Genomic DNA, 15,695 nt, shown 5'->3' with positions numbered 1-15,695 from the left:
GATCGCAGGTACTCTTCCTCACTTTGAAAAGTATGAAGTGCGACCCGCCAAAAAGCGGGGGCATTTGATTGTCTAAAACACTGAGCGAACGTTAAACGCAGAATTCTCTGCGTATGCGCGTCGATTTTTGTGTTCACGCCTACAGAACGGCCTCGCAAATGTTTGCTTACCTGTCACCGTTCTTGTTATGAATGCTACTTTCTTGCAACGCTGTCTTTTTGCGACCCTGTGTGATCCCGTGAACGGGTCGCGCCAGCAAGATAGGGTGTGCATGTTTTGTTTGAATTTTCTGTGCGAGCGTTGATTCTGGTTTGTTTGCGCCTTCAATGGACAGCAGTACTCTGCAGTTCTATCTAGATGAAATAAAGAAAAGCTGAGTAGACATCTGCATTGTGGGCTAATCGACAGGCATAGGCATAGACGTGCTAAGATTGCGTTCTCGCTACGTTTCGCACTTTTTCTACTGCTTTCTTTTTTTGAATACATGGGGCGGCTTTACTTAGAATAATACAAATTGATTGATTGATTGATTGATTGATTGATTGATTGATTGATTGATTGATTGATTGATTGATTGATTGATTGATTGATTGATTGATTGATTGATTGATTTCCAACCTTACTACCTGCTTACTTGTCCGTGTGCTACCGAATGAACTCCTGCCCTTTCTCGACGTCAACTTATATTATGCGACTGCTGTTGCCATGCCACCGAAAATTGATTATATGAAGATGCTTTCCACAGATGCGGGAATCGCTATCGCCGCGTGAGTGACGGGACAGCAACGCGTTTTAAATCGATGAAACCGCAGCGAAGCGTTTGACGTGAGTGGGCAGGAAACAAAAAAATACAAGAAAGAAGCGTCGAACCACGCTCGGTATTAAAATTAACCGACCGAGCAAGCAGGTTCTTGTTTCATAACGTGTATTAAGCGACGGAAAATATCGTTGTCGAAGCGGCGCCACCGTCGACTCTGGATAAACATGTCAGACAACGAACTTAAGCAAACACTGCGACGGCACGCTATGGCAGCATAAACAGCTATGCCCCGGCCCACCAAAACTGCGCACTGCTGCGGGGAAAATATATGCGGACAGTGCAGCGGAGGCGGTTACTGCAATACGCGGCTACGCGGCTGCAAGTAGCTCGCAACACCGCCTGCGTCACGCTGCGTAGTGGCCGCTTCGCGGCAGACACTCATGTTTCTTTCAAAATGTCAGGTCTCGCTTTCAAAGTCTTCGCAGTTAAGGCGTCTTAGCTTCACTCTGTCTTTTTGGCCTTCGATTAACTAGGTAGACGTTGAACGTTGTATTATATGGATTGAAACGACGCACGAGCACTTCTTAGTGGACTTCTTAGTGGACTTTTTAGTGGACTTCTTAGTGAACACTGGACTAGATAGGCAATTGTGATGAACAGCTTTGTGTCGCTGCATACGAAATTATGTGCTAGTCCGCACACACTAGGTAGAACTTGGATATAAATGTGTGCGTATGAACGTTTTATTGCAGTGCGAACTCCTGCCAATGAACTGTATATTACCTTGATATTTTTCAACTTCTTTCAGTTCGCTATACGTTCTTTCTTTACTTGTTCGCTTTTTATTTTGGGTAACCACTTTTTTCTTTTTCGCTGCAGAGATTATACCAATGGAGTAGCCGATGTGATATAAACCTCAACCTTTCACAGTGAACAAGTTAGAACAGAACAGAACAGAACAGAACTGGATGTAGTCTTACGCATACGCCTTGAAGGCTCTCGGCTATTTCAAGGTGGCATAGCCTCCACAATGCTGCACCGTATTCACCGAAGTACAACACACGTGCGTGCGCACAAGTCGATCTTTAGCCGCCTTTCGTAAACACAGCAGCGTCTCGCTGGAAAAAAAGAAATAATGAAAGGCCGCGTTGAAAAGTGTTTATTATGCTTCAGCAAGCGAGCGAGCGAGGAGCATTTCAGTCATTTTTTAGTTCATAAAAGAAAACTGTCTTTATGATGCAGTTAAAGAAATCAACGTGATAGAAAAACACGGTGCAGCGGAGTTACGTTATCCTGAAGAGAGCCTGTATATGTGAAGAGTACGAACAAACTGTGCGCTGCTCTGCGGTTTTCTCGAAGTTCAGGAAGTCAGGTTCGAATTTTGAAACGCAGACGCATTCTAAATAATTGCTAAGGCTTTACGGGCCAAAGCCACGACATGAATATGAGGCGCTCCACAGTTGAGGGCTCCGGAAGTTTCGACCCCCTGGGGTGCTTTAATGTGTACCCCAAACTAAGCACACGGACCTCGGGCATTTCGCCTCCATCGAAATACGACCGCTGAGGCCGAGATCGAAGCCGCGTCCTTCAGACGCATTTCTGCGCTTTAGGTTAGCTTTTTGCAAGATACTAGAGCGCAAGCTCACTGCACGTGACTCATCGATTTTGACTAAGTTAACTGAAAGGAAATTATCTGCACGTGCGGTAATAAATGGTCCGGAATTCTAAATTTTGTGGGATTCTCACCTTCAATATGACTTATACTGAACTAATTCCTGTATACTTCTCATGAGTGACTCATTTGGACATCCGTGGAACGCAAACATAGATAAATAAAAAAAAAACTTGGAGTATTTTATCAATAGAAGGAAGGAACACAAAAAGGGAGTAGGCAAGGAGGTTAACCCTTTGTATCCCAGCGTCCACATATGTGGACAAAACATATCAGTGAAGTGGGATCAGGCTAGCCAACGCATTGCCTTAAAAAGCGATTTGAAATGTTGGCATTACTTCAGAATTTCATAAAAACATCTATATGTGTCCACTTCTGTGCACAAACAGCGGTAAGTGCGCACAGAACAATGGCGTGCTTCACAAGTCGCCTGTAGAGGTGTATGCCTACATATTTTTTATAGGTTCACTCTAAATTCGTAAGAGTTTTTATATTATTGAGATTTATTCGAGAAAAGGAAGGGTTTATCTTGTCTTTGTGTGACTTTTGTTTTACTGTGAGCGACCAAAGTTTTGCAAGTTGAGTTGTCGCTGCGGCGTCCACGTTTGTGGACACCAGGCATACCGAGTTCGTGTAAAAAGCTAATAGGACGCCGCATGGTAGTAAGACCCGCTTAGTTGCCGTGTGGGTCTACCCAAAACATTATCAGTGATATAGCTAAACATTCCTTGTAGAAGTTATTTAGAATTTATTTGCTCTATTCTGGACGTGGAATAAGCGATGAAGACATACATGCCATAATTTTCGACCTGACTAGCAGAAGCGAATGATCCGATTTGGAGGGCACCGGTAATTAGCACATTGAAGTAGAGCCATCAACAAGCAAATGCCTTATGAAAAATGCTACTGCTGATGATGAAAGCATTCAGTTTGAACGTAACCATGAACGCCCTGGTAATGATGATCAACCACGATAAAGATGATGACGAACACGTTGAAGTAGAGCGGTGGGCAAGCAGATGGGCCTTGAATGGTGTAATGATGGTGATGATGAAGGCGTTGAATCAGAGCCGTTAGCCATCGGCCCCGTGACCCTTTATGATGATGATGATGATAATGATAATAATAATAATGATGATGATGATGATGATGATGGTGATGATGATGATGAACGCGTTGTACTGATGATGGCGTTGATTATGGTAAGTAGTGATGATGATAGTGATTATTGTGTTGGAACAGAGCCGTCGGCAAGCAAAGTTGCCATGTACGATGAAGAAGGATGATGGACCGAGTGTAACTGGTGTTCCCAGCGTCCACATATGTGGACACTTGTTTTCTTGTAGAACTAAAGCTAAAACTTCCCATGTTTTGGTTTATTCCCACTTTCGTATGTATTTTAATTGCATATACGCAAAAAAATATTTACTTGCGCAGCTGGATTGGCCATGGGATACAAAGGGTTAACCAGACAGCAGTCCGGTTGGCTACCCTACGCCGGGGGAAAGGGAAGGGGAGTGGAAAGATGGGAGAGACAAAGAGAGAGAGGGGGAGCGAGAAAAAAAAAGGAAATGATCAATAAATGAGCTGACACGTATGAGGCGGTGGCACTGTACAACAGTCATATCAATAGACATGCTGTATATACCATGCAGTCTGCAAGAGCTCTAATCAGGCCAGACGTGGAAACGGTGGTCACGAATTACGGTTCCACACGAAAGACGAGAGGGTGCACGAACACAGCACCAACATGATTTGTTCGAATGCGCATTGCGTTTTCCTTGCTTCTAACATAGACTGTTTTTTGGCCAGGGAAACATCTTGAGCGTCGATTAAGGGGAGGATGATGATTACGACCTACACCACTGGAGGATTGGCCAAGAAACGAATAAATTTAAGAAAAGTGCGCATATGAATAGTATGGCTAGAGAGAAATTTTAGAATAATGATTAGAAATTAATGGGAATTAACGATTTTCGAGTCATAACCACCTTAATTTATTAAAAAAAGCGCATTTCTTTTTCCACGTATGACCGTGCGTGGAATGATGAAAGAGGTTCTGTAAGGCACTTGTTTACCGCCACATTCGTCGCTTCTTCTGGAACTATCACAGCGCGATATCCACCTTGGAAAGTGCCTCCAGCGTACATTGCGCGATATTAAAGAACTACAGAAGGCTTAAATGACCATGTGTTTTCAATCGGTACCTCCACATATCCGCATCGGAGGCAACGATTCCGGTGAAAACCTGGCGCTCAAAGCGCTGCTGTTGAGCCCAGCGCAAAAAATTAAAGCCAGCAGTTCCACGCCTGTGAAATGAGTAAATGCCGGAGCTTGCAATGCAAGCGCCACCAACTGGCGAATCTAGATTGAGTTTTTTCTTCATGTTCTTATTTCTTTCATCTTTCTTTCTCTCCTTATCTCTTTCTACATATTCTTATTTCTTTCATCTTTATGTCTTTCTAGAGTGACCTATCTCCTCCTTTCTCTCCTCCTAACCCTGACATCACTCCTCCACGCCCTCATTTCTTTCTACCAGCACTTGCTACGCTATACTGTACATGGTTATGCTATGGTTTACCATCTCACCTCCTCCTCTCCTTCCTCCTCACCCTTACATCAATCCACCTTACCATCGCTTCCTTTCCATCCCCCTGCTAAGCTATACCATACAACGCTATGCCTTGCTTTGCCCTCACCCCTCTTTCTTTCCTTCCTCCTCACCCTCACTTCCCTTTCCCGCCCCCTTGCTATAATATACTATGAATGGATGTGCTTTGCTAGGAGCTACTTGGCACATACCCACTGTCTGTGGCACATAAGCTATACCATACAAGGCTATGCCTTGCTTTGCCCTCACCCCTCTTTCTTTCCTTCCTCCTCACCCGCACTTCCCTTTCCCGCCCCTTGCTATAATATACTATGAATGGATGTGCTTTGCTAGGAGCTACTTGGCACATACCCACTGTCTGTGGCACATAAGCTATACCATACAAGGCTATGCCTTGCTTTGCCCTCACCCCTCTTTCTTTCCTTCCTCCTCACCCTCACTTCCCTTTCCTGCCCCCTTGCTATAATATACTATGAATGGATGTGCTTTGCTAGGAGCTACTTGGCACATACCCACTGTCTGTGGCACATAAGCTATACCATACAAGGCTATGCCTTGCTTTGCCCTCACCCCTCTTTCTTTCCTTCCTCCTCACCCTCACTTCCCTTTCCCGCCCCCTTGCTATAATATACTATGAATGGATGTGCTTTGCTAGGAGCTACTTGACCCATACCCACTGTCTGTGGCACATAAGCTATACCATACAAGGCTATGCCTTGCTTTGCCCTCACCCCTCTTTCTTTCCTTCCTCCTCACCCTCACTTCCCTTTCCTGCCCCCTTGCTATAATATACTATGAATGGATGTGCTTTGCTAGGAGCTACTTGGCACATACCCACTGTCTGTGGCACATAAGCTATACCATGCAAGGCTATGCCATGCTTTACCGTCTCGCCTCCTCGTTTCCATTCTCCTCATCCTAACGTCAGTCCACCTAACCATCACTTACATCCCCTTGCTAAGCTATACCATACAACGCTATGCCTTGCTTTACCCTAAGCCTCTTCCTTTCCTTGCCCCTCACCCTCGCTTACCTTTCTATACTTACTATACTATACTATACTGTGTTATACTATACTATACTATACTATACTATACTATACTATACTATACTATACTATACTATACTATACTATACATGGCTATGCTATGCTTGGATCTGCTTGGCCCGCTTTCTGCGGCGCATACCCGCCTAGTTTTCTGACACGACACCGGATCCACCTCAAGCTTAACAGCTCCGCTAATTAAAGGTTCCGCGTGTAATCGTAAGCCAGTTCCGATCAGTTCGATCTCCGCCTTCACAACGCGGTCTCATTAAGAGAGTTAGCAATAACGTAAACCGCTCTCCTTCATCATATCCGCACAGAGTCGGCGCATACTCCAGGGGCGGTGCAACACAGGTCATAGCACATCGTTACGTTGTGTACGGTGTCGTGCCCTTGGTGACGTTGGAGGTTACTTATTCAACGTTCTCAATTCAACACCCCCCCCCCCCCCCTAAAAATACTAGATGGACTGAAACACAACAGGGCCCTAGATTGATGTGCAAGGGGCATTTTGTTCACGCGAGGACATTGAAGGTTTAGGAGAGAAGGGTTTTACTCCTGCTAAAGTTTTTCTCGTGACACCGGTTCGCGAATGGTAAAATGTGTGGAGACGACACAGCTTGCATAGCGCGCATCGAGCCGCTGCTAGTTACCCGCCGCGGTGGTCTAGTTGTTATGGTGCTAGACTGCTGACACGAAGGTCGTGGATTCGAATCCCAGCCGCGGTGGCAGCAGCATTTCGATGGAGGCGAAACTTTAGGGGCCCGTCTACTTCGATTTAGGTGCGCGTTAGGAAATCCGGATGGTAGAAATTTCCGGAGCACTCTCCTACGTCGTCCCTCATAATCATATCGTGGTTTTGGGATGTAAAATCTCGACAATTATTACTATTAATTGCTACTAGTTGTAACGAACTGTACCGCGCTGAATCGGTGACGATCAGGTGGAGAAGAGAGAGAGATAGAGAGAGAGATGAAGAGGAAGGCCTGGAGGTTAACCAGATATTATCCTGCGGTTTGCTACCCTGCACTGCGGTGGGGAAATTAGGACAAGGTGGAGTGAATGCCTTAAGTACTTGCAAGGCTAGATCCACCTGCAGAAAACAACACATCCTCTTCTTCCTCTCTTCACTAAATTGCCACGTTATTCCTGCCTCAAAACTCCATTTAATCATTGCCGCAATCTCCTGAATGTTCGTGGTCTAGGATACAAACCCTTACTCGACAGATACACGTGGTAATGAGCGACAGTTCTCACTGGTGTCTCAAGCGAGGTCCTTATAGCATTTCTTTTTTTGTCGAGCAACTTCTAACGAACTCCTGCGGTTTCCGCGCGCCACGGTAGGCGGGCATCTACGCCATTTGCTGGTCGCGGCCGCACCCTCATTAACGAGAGCACGCAGGACGCCAAAATAATGACTGCCACTGCATAATTGCCCGTTTTCTCCAAACATTTCGCATTATTTTGCTTGCGTTCTAGGTGCACATCTTCTTTTTCTTTCCTAACTTAGGTTTACCACTGATGTCTTGAGAACGCCGGCTGGCCTTACCGTTACTCCTTATTCTCTTGGTAGGCTCCCAATTTTCTTTTCCGCTTTTTCTTTCCACCAACCTTGTAAGCAAAGCGTAAACGATGAACGTCCATTGAAAGAAGGAAGCTCCAGCATTAAGAGTTTTCCAAAGTGCTAAATGACAACAAAAATTCACGCGTGCGTCTTTAGGACGCCCATTCATCAAATTACGCGAGAAGCTTGAGGACTTCCCGCGTACGCAAATCTCGATACGTGCAAGAAAACATTTAATATACGGCCACTCCCATTACGCGCTCGTGCCATTAATCTTTCGGCGATGTGCTTGTTCATGAATACACAAACACTTTCTGTTCGAGAAAAGAAGAAACAGAAACGAAAGATTTAACAAAAACACGGGCACTGCAAGTTTCAAAAGAAGACGTGTTTCTCATAGAAAGTCACACGAAGTCCTCGATTTCACTGAAGCTTTTTTTTTTTTGAAGAAAATATGTTTCTTGCGATGCTTGCGTTTGTAGACGTTCTTCGGTCAGGAGATTAAGATAACTATTAGAGGCTTAATCAAGCCTGTCAGAAAGATTTATGTTATGTTAAGCTGTTTTCCGAGCTCGACTGTGAACTTAGCACACTAAACGTTAAAAAAAAAGAAACTATGGCACCCTCGCACTAATGGTGCCAAGCCTGAAGGAAGAGTGCAGCTGGGTGGCCTTCCTCCTTTCTGTTTTTTTTCATTCTTTCTTTTCTTCCTCTATCGTTTTCCATGTGCCTTGTATCTCTTTTTGCGGCTGTTTTTTTTTCTATTCATTTCTTTATATTTCTTTCTCTTGCTCGCTCTTTCTATCTTTATTTCTCTTTCTTCCCTCTTTTTTTCCCCTATCTATCTGCATCTTTCTGTCTCTTTCATTGTTTCTCTCTATTTTCTATCTATCTCCATCTCTCTCTGGTTTTCACGCGCCCGCTTTTGTTTGACACTCACACCTGTTGTACACGATAGTGGGACTTGCCCAATTCCTGCGGCGCCTACCCACTTGAGTTTTTAGGGGCGAAGCTCCTTAAGGCGGCACCCGTTCGTCCCTCGTAGTCGTCGTGATCGTAGTAGTGAGTAACAAGTCTTACACTTTGACCTCCAAGGTGGTGCCGGTGGGAGATTTCTCCTGTGCGTTGTTGAACAATAAAACATTCGCAGCGTGCGCGTTAACTAAAAGCCGAATTCTTCTGTCTCTCATTCCCCATTAGCAGCCATTGGCATGTTCCAGTAGGAAACGTTAGTAGAAGTAGAAGTGTAAGTGTTAGCTAAAAGCCGACTTCTTCTGTCTCTCATTGCCATTAGCAGCCATTGTTTACCTCCAAGGTAGTGCCTGGTGAGATTTCTCCTGTGCGTGATTAAACAATAAAAATTTTGTTCAAAACGCCGTTTATTGATGAAATAAACCAACGAAAGACGCCAGATGTTTTGTAAAAGCAGAACGAAAGAACGCCAGATGTTTTTCTTAAAGTGTAGTAGTAGTAGTTGTATTTAGCCACCTCGCCCGATCGTCAACGGGCGAGGTGAACCGGCAACGGCGCGAGGACCTTGCCGTACGAGAGGTAAATCGCACTAAAAGACATACTTTGCGGGCGATACACTCTAGTGAGCTTTCAACTTTTCGTCTTAATGTACATGATAAAGAAATTATTTCTACGAAAAACGCAAGGCACACCTTGAGCAATATGTTTGGTTTTGGGACGCTAAATGGAACCATGAGGCGATGCGAAGCCGGAGCACTTGCACGATCGCGTTCCGTTGGCTTTCGGCTACCGACCTCGCGTCGTGGAACGCGCGTCCTGTCTTCCCTCTAGCCTTGCCTTTAATTCGCACAGGGCGAGCGGGGAATGCGGTCGCTCTTGGCGCTCTTTCGCTCGGGAGCGGACTTCTTCCTTGCATTTCACCGATCACAAGTGATAATGAAGGGACCACGTAAACCAACAGTACAATAAAAGTTTGATGTTTAATATACACACGATGTTTCACACTCTTTATATTATGTACTGGGCGCATTTCACGGAAGAGTTTCACGGTTTACAGATGATTCCCTCCGTAGCTTCGCCCCACTCATCATCATTCACCCCGTGGATATGCTGTGATTTTTTTTACGACGGAGCACAAGTTACCGACACTTTAAACAGCTTCGCTGGTAAAAGACAATATTGCGGAGGTTGGTCCCTTAGATTAGATCGGTGCGCAGTAGGAGTGATTTAGTGTGGTAAGAGAAATGAAAGGAGTCTAAACAGGCTGAGCATGGTTGGCTACATTGCATTGGAGAGAAATAGAGAAAGGAGACAAAAAAGCTCGAAAGGAAGTGATGATAAAAGTTAAGCGTTCGCTCTTCAATCAATCACGAACGGTGAAACGTGGCCTCCGCGATCAGCTTCGTCATCGCGCTGCCGGAGCTAATCGCGGAGGCCACGGGTCAATTTGGCTAGCGGGTCTAAGGAACGCAGAAGCGTTTTTGTGAGTTTTGAGCATCACAGACGCACAAGACGGTGGTCACGCGGGTGCAGAACCGAGATATCAGTCGAGCGATTTCTATTGAACACCTTTAGCGCTGCCTGGCGCCCACAGGTCGGCAAACTCACTCATGGGTCGACTCACTCGGACTCAGATCTAGCCTTACATCTGAGTCTGAGTGAATGCTGTTGAAGAAAATTTTGATAAGTCTGAGTCCGGGCGAGCCCTAAGTCCAATATATATTTCTTCTGTGAGTCTCAGTGAGCTCAGCTTTTTTTTTTTTTTTGCCGCCCTATGCTGGCACCACAAAATGTCTTCTAAAAGGGTGTAAGCTTGAGCTTGTTGGCATGGTTGGACTACTGTATAGTGATGCAGAACTATCGATAAATTGACTATCGATAGTATCGATAGTTTCTTTGAAACTATCGATAGTGTAAACAAACTATCGATAGTAGAACTATCTATAAACCATCGATAGTCGAATCGGTAGTACCATCGGTAATATTGCTAGCGATATTACTGCCACGCGTGCTTATTTCTTTGTTTTGATGTATTCGGGTTTCACCCACAGACAGCAGCGTTTGACGAAGACCGCGCCGCAATGTTTGAGAAGCTTCGCGATTGTTGGACATCTTAAGATTACGCGCCGGACGCGAATATTCAAAATTATTCGAGAGCTTACGCGAGCACCAGCGATAAGGCTGGAAGGTTTGATGACTGATGTATAAAAGACGAAGCATTCTACCGATTATCAGGTTACTCGATGGCCGGCGACTGTTTTCGCTACTATCAGAGCGCTGCGTGTATCGCTTGTATTCGGAGTTTTGCTTTTCTGGGCACAAGTTTGACCAAATAAAGAGCTTCGTATTTCCCAGTCTTGCTGCAGCATTCTTCACCGTCACAACCACGTGACAAACTATGCATAGTGGTGCGAATAATGATGCTGTTGCTGGCTGGCCAAATTGCCAAAATATTCGCGATAGCCTGCTATCAGCTTGGCCTTATTTATGGGCAAATTTTTGGCGAGAGATATTATTTGCACAGTGAAAATGGCGGCATATGTCCATCAATAAATTCATATTTAAAAGCAACCAGTTACATCTTACAATTGCCAAACTTTGTTCTTGATCATTTTTTTTACTTTGAAATCATAAAATGCAATATAAAACTGAAGCCGCGCAGTTCAACCCATGCAACAGCTTCGTTTCCGCTACAGCTGAACAGTTTGACTTTATGATCATGTGTCAGCGAAGCACTCTCGTGAAGAACACAAGCATGTCAACTTTCTTGCCCTTCAGCCTGCTCATCTGGCTTCACTATGTACCACGCGCGCGGGAAACCAAGTTTATTCTGCGTTGAGTTCGCGCTGTTGATCTTTAACTATCGATAGTACTTACTATCGATAGCGCTATCGATAGTATCTTTTACCATCGATAGTTCGATAGTGACTCAGCTATCGATAGTATCGATAGTACCATCGATAGTTCTGCATCACTACTACTGTAAACAGCGCGAAAAAAAGAAATCGGACAAGAAAGACAGCGTTTAGTTGTGTCTGTTTTCCTTTGCTCTTTTTTAATTACATTTTTTTTGTGCGTCCACTAAATGTGTTTCTTACAAACGGCAGCGCCCTCGATTAATTGAAACGAAATTAAAAAAGTTCGAGCTAACCTGCGTAGGTTCAGTTAGCCGCATAATGGCCGTGTGGTTATCTAAACAGCGTGAGCATTATTGGCCCTTAACCGAAAGGGATTATTACAACCGATGTAGGAAGGAAAGTATTCGCACCACGAAGTTAGAGAGGCAACAGGTGTACGTAATCACCAATCAAGAGGCCCTGTCGGAGACTATGCCATTAGCTCTGGCATCCGCAAGCAAGAACATTTCGTTGGTTGGGTGCTCAGTATAATTGGGTAATGCGCCAGCTATGTGTTAAAGTGCGACGGAGAGCAAACACGCTATCATTACGGCGGTGAGTCATTACAAAAACGCGCCAGCTTTTCGCTCGTTCCACTCTACTCAGCAAAGTGGATCACCACGCATAAGTGACCCATTGCAACGCGCCATCATTCTTACGAAAGCAGGAGGATATGTTCATTTTCTTTATGTTTCACCGTTGTCAATGCGGAACTTTATTGAAACCTTCACCTTATAATATTAGTTTGAACAATGCTCGTTGCTCGGGATCCTTGAATCGCGTAGCTTGACTGATGTGGCTGACCCACTTAGAGATAAACCGCATAAATTAAACTGATACTGCGTGACTGAAAACAAATTTCCATGTATATAAATATCGAACTGCTCACATGTTTCTAGCCTTGGCGTATTGGAAACGTTTCTGGCTGAACGAATATCACACATAGGATGTAACGGTTTGAAGTACTTGAGACAATGTCACGAATTTGCTGTAACAGCTGTAGGGAGAAGAAGCGACACCTGTTATTTGCATCTGTGTTTTTATATCCTAGATTTGCTCATAACAGGAGCACGTAGTGCGTGATGGGGAATTAGTGGTGCGGAAGAACAGATTAGAAGTGCTCATTCGTCTCGTAACATACTAAGAGTAAATGTATGTATTGTGCGATTGGAACTATAGAGCTGTGGTTGTTCTTATCTACTGCTTCCTGATCAGAGGCGAAGTATTCGAAGTTTGGTCCTTCATAGTATCGGCAATAGTAAAAATACTAGCTTGAAAAAAAAAAAAAACTCTGTGGGCAAGAAAGCGACCGTTTGGGCATATCTTAGTGACTCCAAAAAAGGTAAAGTTTTTGATAAACACCGATTTGCTTACGAGATTGAAACGTACGGTATTTGAAAAGTATGGACTTCGTTAATACTGAAGTTTACGCCAGACGACAGCCACCGCTAAATAACAGTATCCATTCATTGACCATGTTACGAGCAATGGCACATTCGAAATATTGTTAGCTAAATTTAGTGGCAAAGTACACTTTATTTATGCACATAACTTCTCATCAAGACGGCTTAAATAATGTCGTAAGAGTAGAGTGAAGAGTGCCACTGTACGTTGCGGCGCATTCTGGAGAAGGATAGGTAAAACCTGCTTTGACAGAATCCTACAAATCGGCATCTCCTCAAAGCATTGGCTGGCTCAACATTTAATATTACACAAGGCACACTAAGACAATTAGCTAACTGTCTGGTCATGAACTTTATATTGTATATACTGGTAACATGAACCCGTCGACCACTTTCTGATATCCACGGAAGTTTTATGTTCTCAGCATTGCCCGTAAGATTTTAACTTCGCGGTAAATGAAAGAGCTGTAGCATAGGTGTAGGACGTCACATTAGCTTTCTTTTATTGCCTTCAGTACTTTCACACACACACACAGTACTTTAGAGTTTCGTTCAGACAAGCGAGCACGTCTCACGTGAGAGAACCAGTCCTGAAAACAGTCCCTTACGCCTACTGCGATTCCATTAGACGTGACACGACGAGACGTTCAACGTACCTGATGCATTCGTTGCCCGTGGTGATGTCGATGACGATGATGACCATGACGAGTGTAACGACGCGCAAGGGGAGCTTGTAGGTCACTCGTATAAACACACATAGCAAAAACGACGCGACAACGCCGAGAGACGCGAAACACACACGACGCACAGAGATGCTTCTACGACGATATTTGCATTCTACGCACTCCACTTTGTCTACGACTCTAAGACCGCGCACATCGAATACGATGACAAACATACAGACATATATTAACGGCGCGCGCACGCGCAACCCTCTTCGTCGATGCAAATTGACACGTTCCTCCAGAGACGAATACCACTCGGTTACTGTCTTCTGTCGTCGTCGACTCGGTTCATTTCCCGTCCCTAGCACTCACGTCCTTACGCCTCTGGGGGGCGGTGACGAGGACGCCGAGATGACTCGGCGAAATCTCGACGGTGAGCCGGCATTCTTCGTCGGCGCCGGGTTGCCGGTGCTCCTACGCAGTAGGGCCGGCTCCTCTGGGCGCGATATCGCATCACCGACTGCGTAGCGGTAAAGAACTTCCCCGAGCCACTGCGGTCTCCGACGCCCGCTGTCCGAGAACATATCGACACCGCGCCGGTCAAGTTCAGACAACCATGAGCACCGAGCTCTGCGTGTAGGCGATGATCACGATGAGGAAGACGACGAGGAGGATGAGCACGAAGCCGACGGCGACGAGAAGCATCATCGAAACTGCTGGTGTTTTTGAGCTTCGCCCTTCAGTGGGAAAAAAAGAGTTCACCGACCGCAGTGGGCGATGGGAGGAAAGGCGAGCTGATTTCAGCGGTTGCACCTGAACATCGACGTCGCCTCTCTTCTTGCGCGTCTTCAAAACCAGCTCTCCCACTTGGGTCTTATCTTCGATGTTTAACTGAGGAGTCAAACAGTCAGGCTGAACTTCAGCGGTATCACTGATTCGTATAGTTGCTACGTAACAGGGAAATAATCTAGTGAGTCAGACTTCGGGTTGGTCGAAACTCTCGCTGACGTCGCTTGCCGAGCGGCACGGGGTCCTTCGGCAAACTGTTGCAAGAGATGAATTAGCTGGCACTAGCAGATCGTTGTTCGACGAAGCGTAGAGACAAAACTCCGTTCAATAACTCCTTGATCATTCGTTTTCTCCACCTGTTAATCGATAACGAAGGCACGTTCAGTATGTTCGTTGTTCGTGTGCTGGTTTACTTCTAGTGCTTCTTATCCTTCTGGGATACAAAAGTTTGACGATACTTTTGTAGTAGTAGTACTCAAAGCCGGCCGACTGTTACGAGAGACCAGTGAAACGTGACAGCTCGAAGACACGTCGGAGGTTCAGCACACGACGCAGGTAACACGGTTTCCCGTCGTCACGCGCACACTTTGGAATTCAGTACTGCACTATGATAAAAAGTGCTTTATCTTCGACTTTGCAACGGTGCAGTCGTCGCGAAGATTGGAGGAGGCGGGAGCGGCGCGGACGAAAAAGTGAGGGAGCGAGAGCTGAAACGTCGTCCAGATGTCTTCGTGTCGCGGCGGGTGCCAAGGCAAGCAGCAGCGGCAGCAGCAACAGCAGCACTGTCTCCACAGTGCACGGCGCCGTGGGCAACTGGTGTCGCTAGCGCCGCCGAAAAGACGAAGCCCCGGCTGGCAGTCTCCCTCTTCCTAGGTGTGCGCTCGCGTCTTCTGGCAGGTGGCGCGCCCTGTCGGCGCGCACGCGCAAGTGCACCCGACTGGCGCGCACGCGCGCGCAGCCAGCCTGGCAGGGAGGAATGTCGGCCGGAGGCCGCGGAGAACGCGGATTGTGGGGTTCTTCGATAGCGGTGCTAAGATCCTGGAGCGGCAGTGCTTCACTTAGCACAATCGTTCGCTGGAGTGAAGAGACCAAACAGCGTCCGACGCTAAACACTCCCAACGCTGCAGATACATCTAATTGGCACTAAGCTAAGTGTGTTCGGTGTTTCTGTCTTAAAGAATTGGTTATGACAGCGAACCGCATCGCAACTGCATTAGATGTTTAGTATTGGAGATGCATCTTTGCGATAAATGTAGCGATGACGCCTCCCCCCTCCCTCCCCACTCCCACACACACACCACTTAAGAAGTAACCTTT

General features: G+C 45.8%; 1 protein-coding gene across 1 annotated transcript in view; it reads right to left on the bottom strand.

The window, feature by feature from the left end:
* Window positions 1-15,307, bottom strand: part of LOC119396652 (cubilin) — a 129,528-nt gene extending 114,221 nt beyond the window's left edge. The window contains exon 1 of the mRNA XM_037663942.2: window positions 13,581-15,307. The gene's annotated coding sequence lies outside the window, so the exon portion shown is untranslated. The remainder of the gene's footprint in view (window positions 1-13,580) is intronic.
* Window positions 15,308-15,695: the final 388 nt, after the last annotated feature.

Source organism: Rhipicephalus sanguineus, chromosome 6 (genome assembly GCF_013339695.2).
Source record: "Rhipicephalus sanguineus isolate Rsan-2018 chromosome 6, BIME_Rsan_1.4, whole genome shotgun sequence".
Lineage (NCBI taxonomy): Eukaryota > Metazoa > Arthropoda > Arachnida > Ixodida > Ixodidae > Rhipicephalus > Rhipicephalus sanguineus.
The sequence above is the reverse complement of the archived record's forward strand: the minus strand, read 5'-3'. Positions and strand labels throughout refer to the sequence as shown.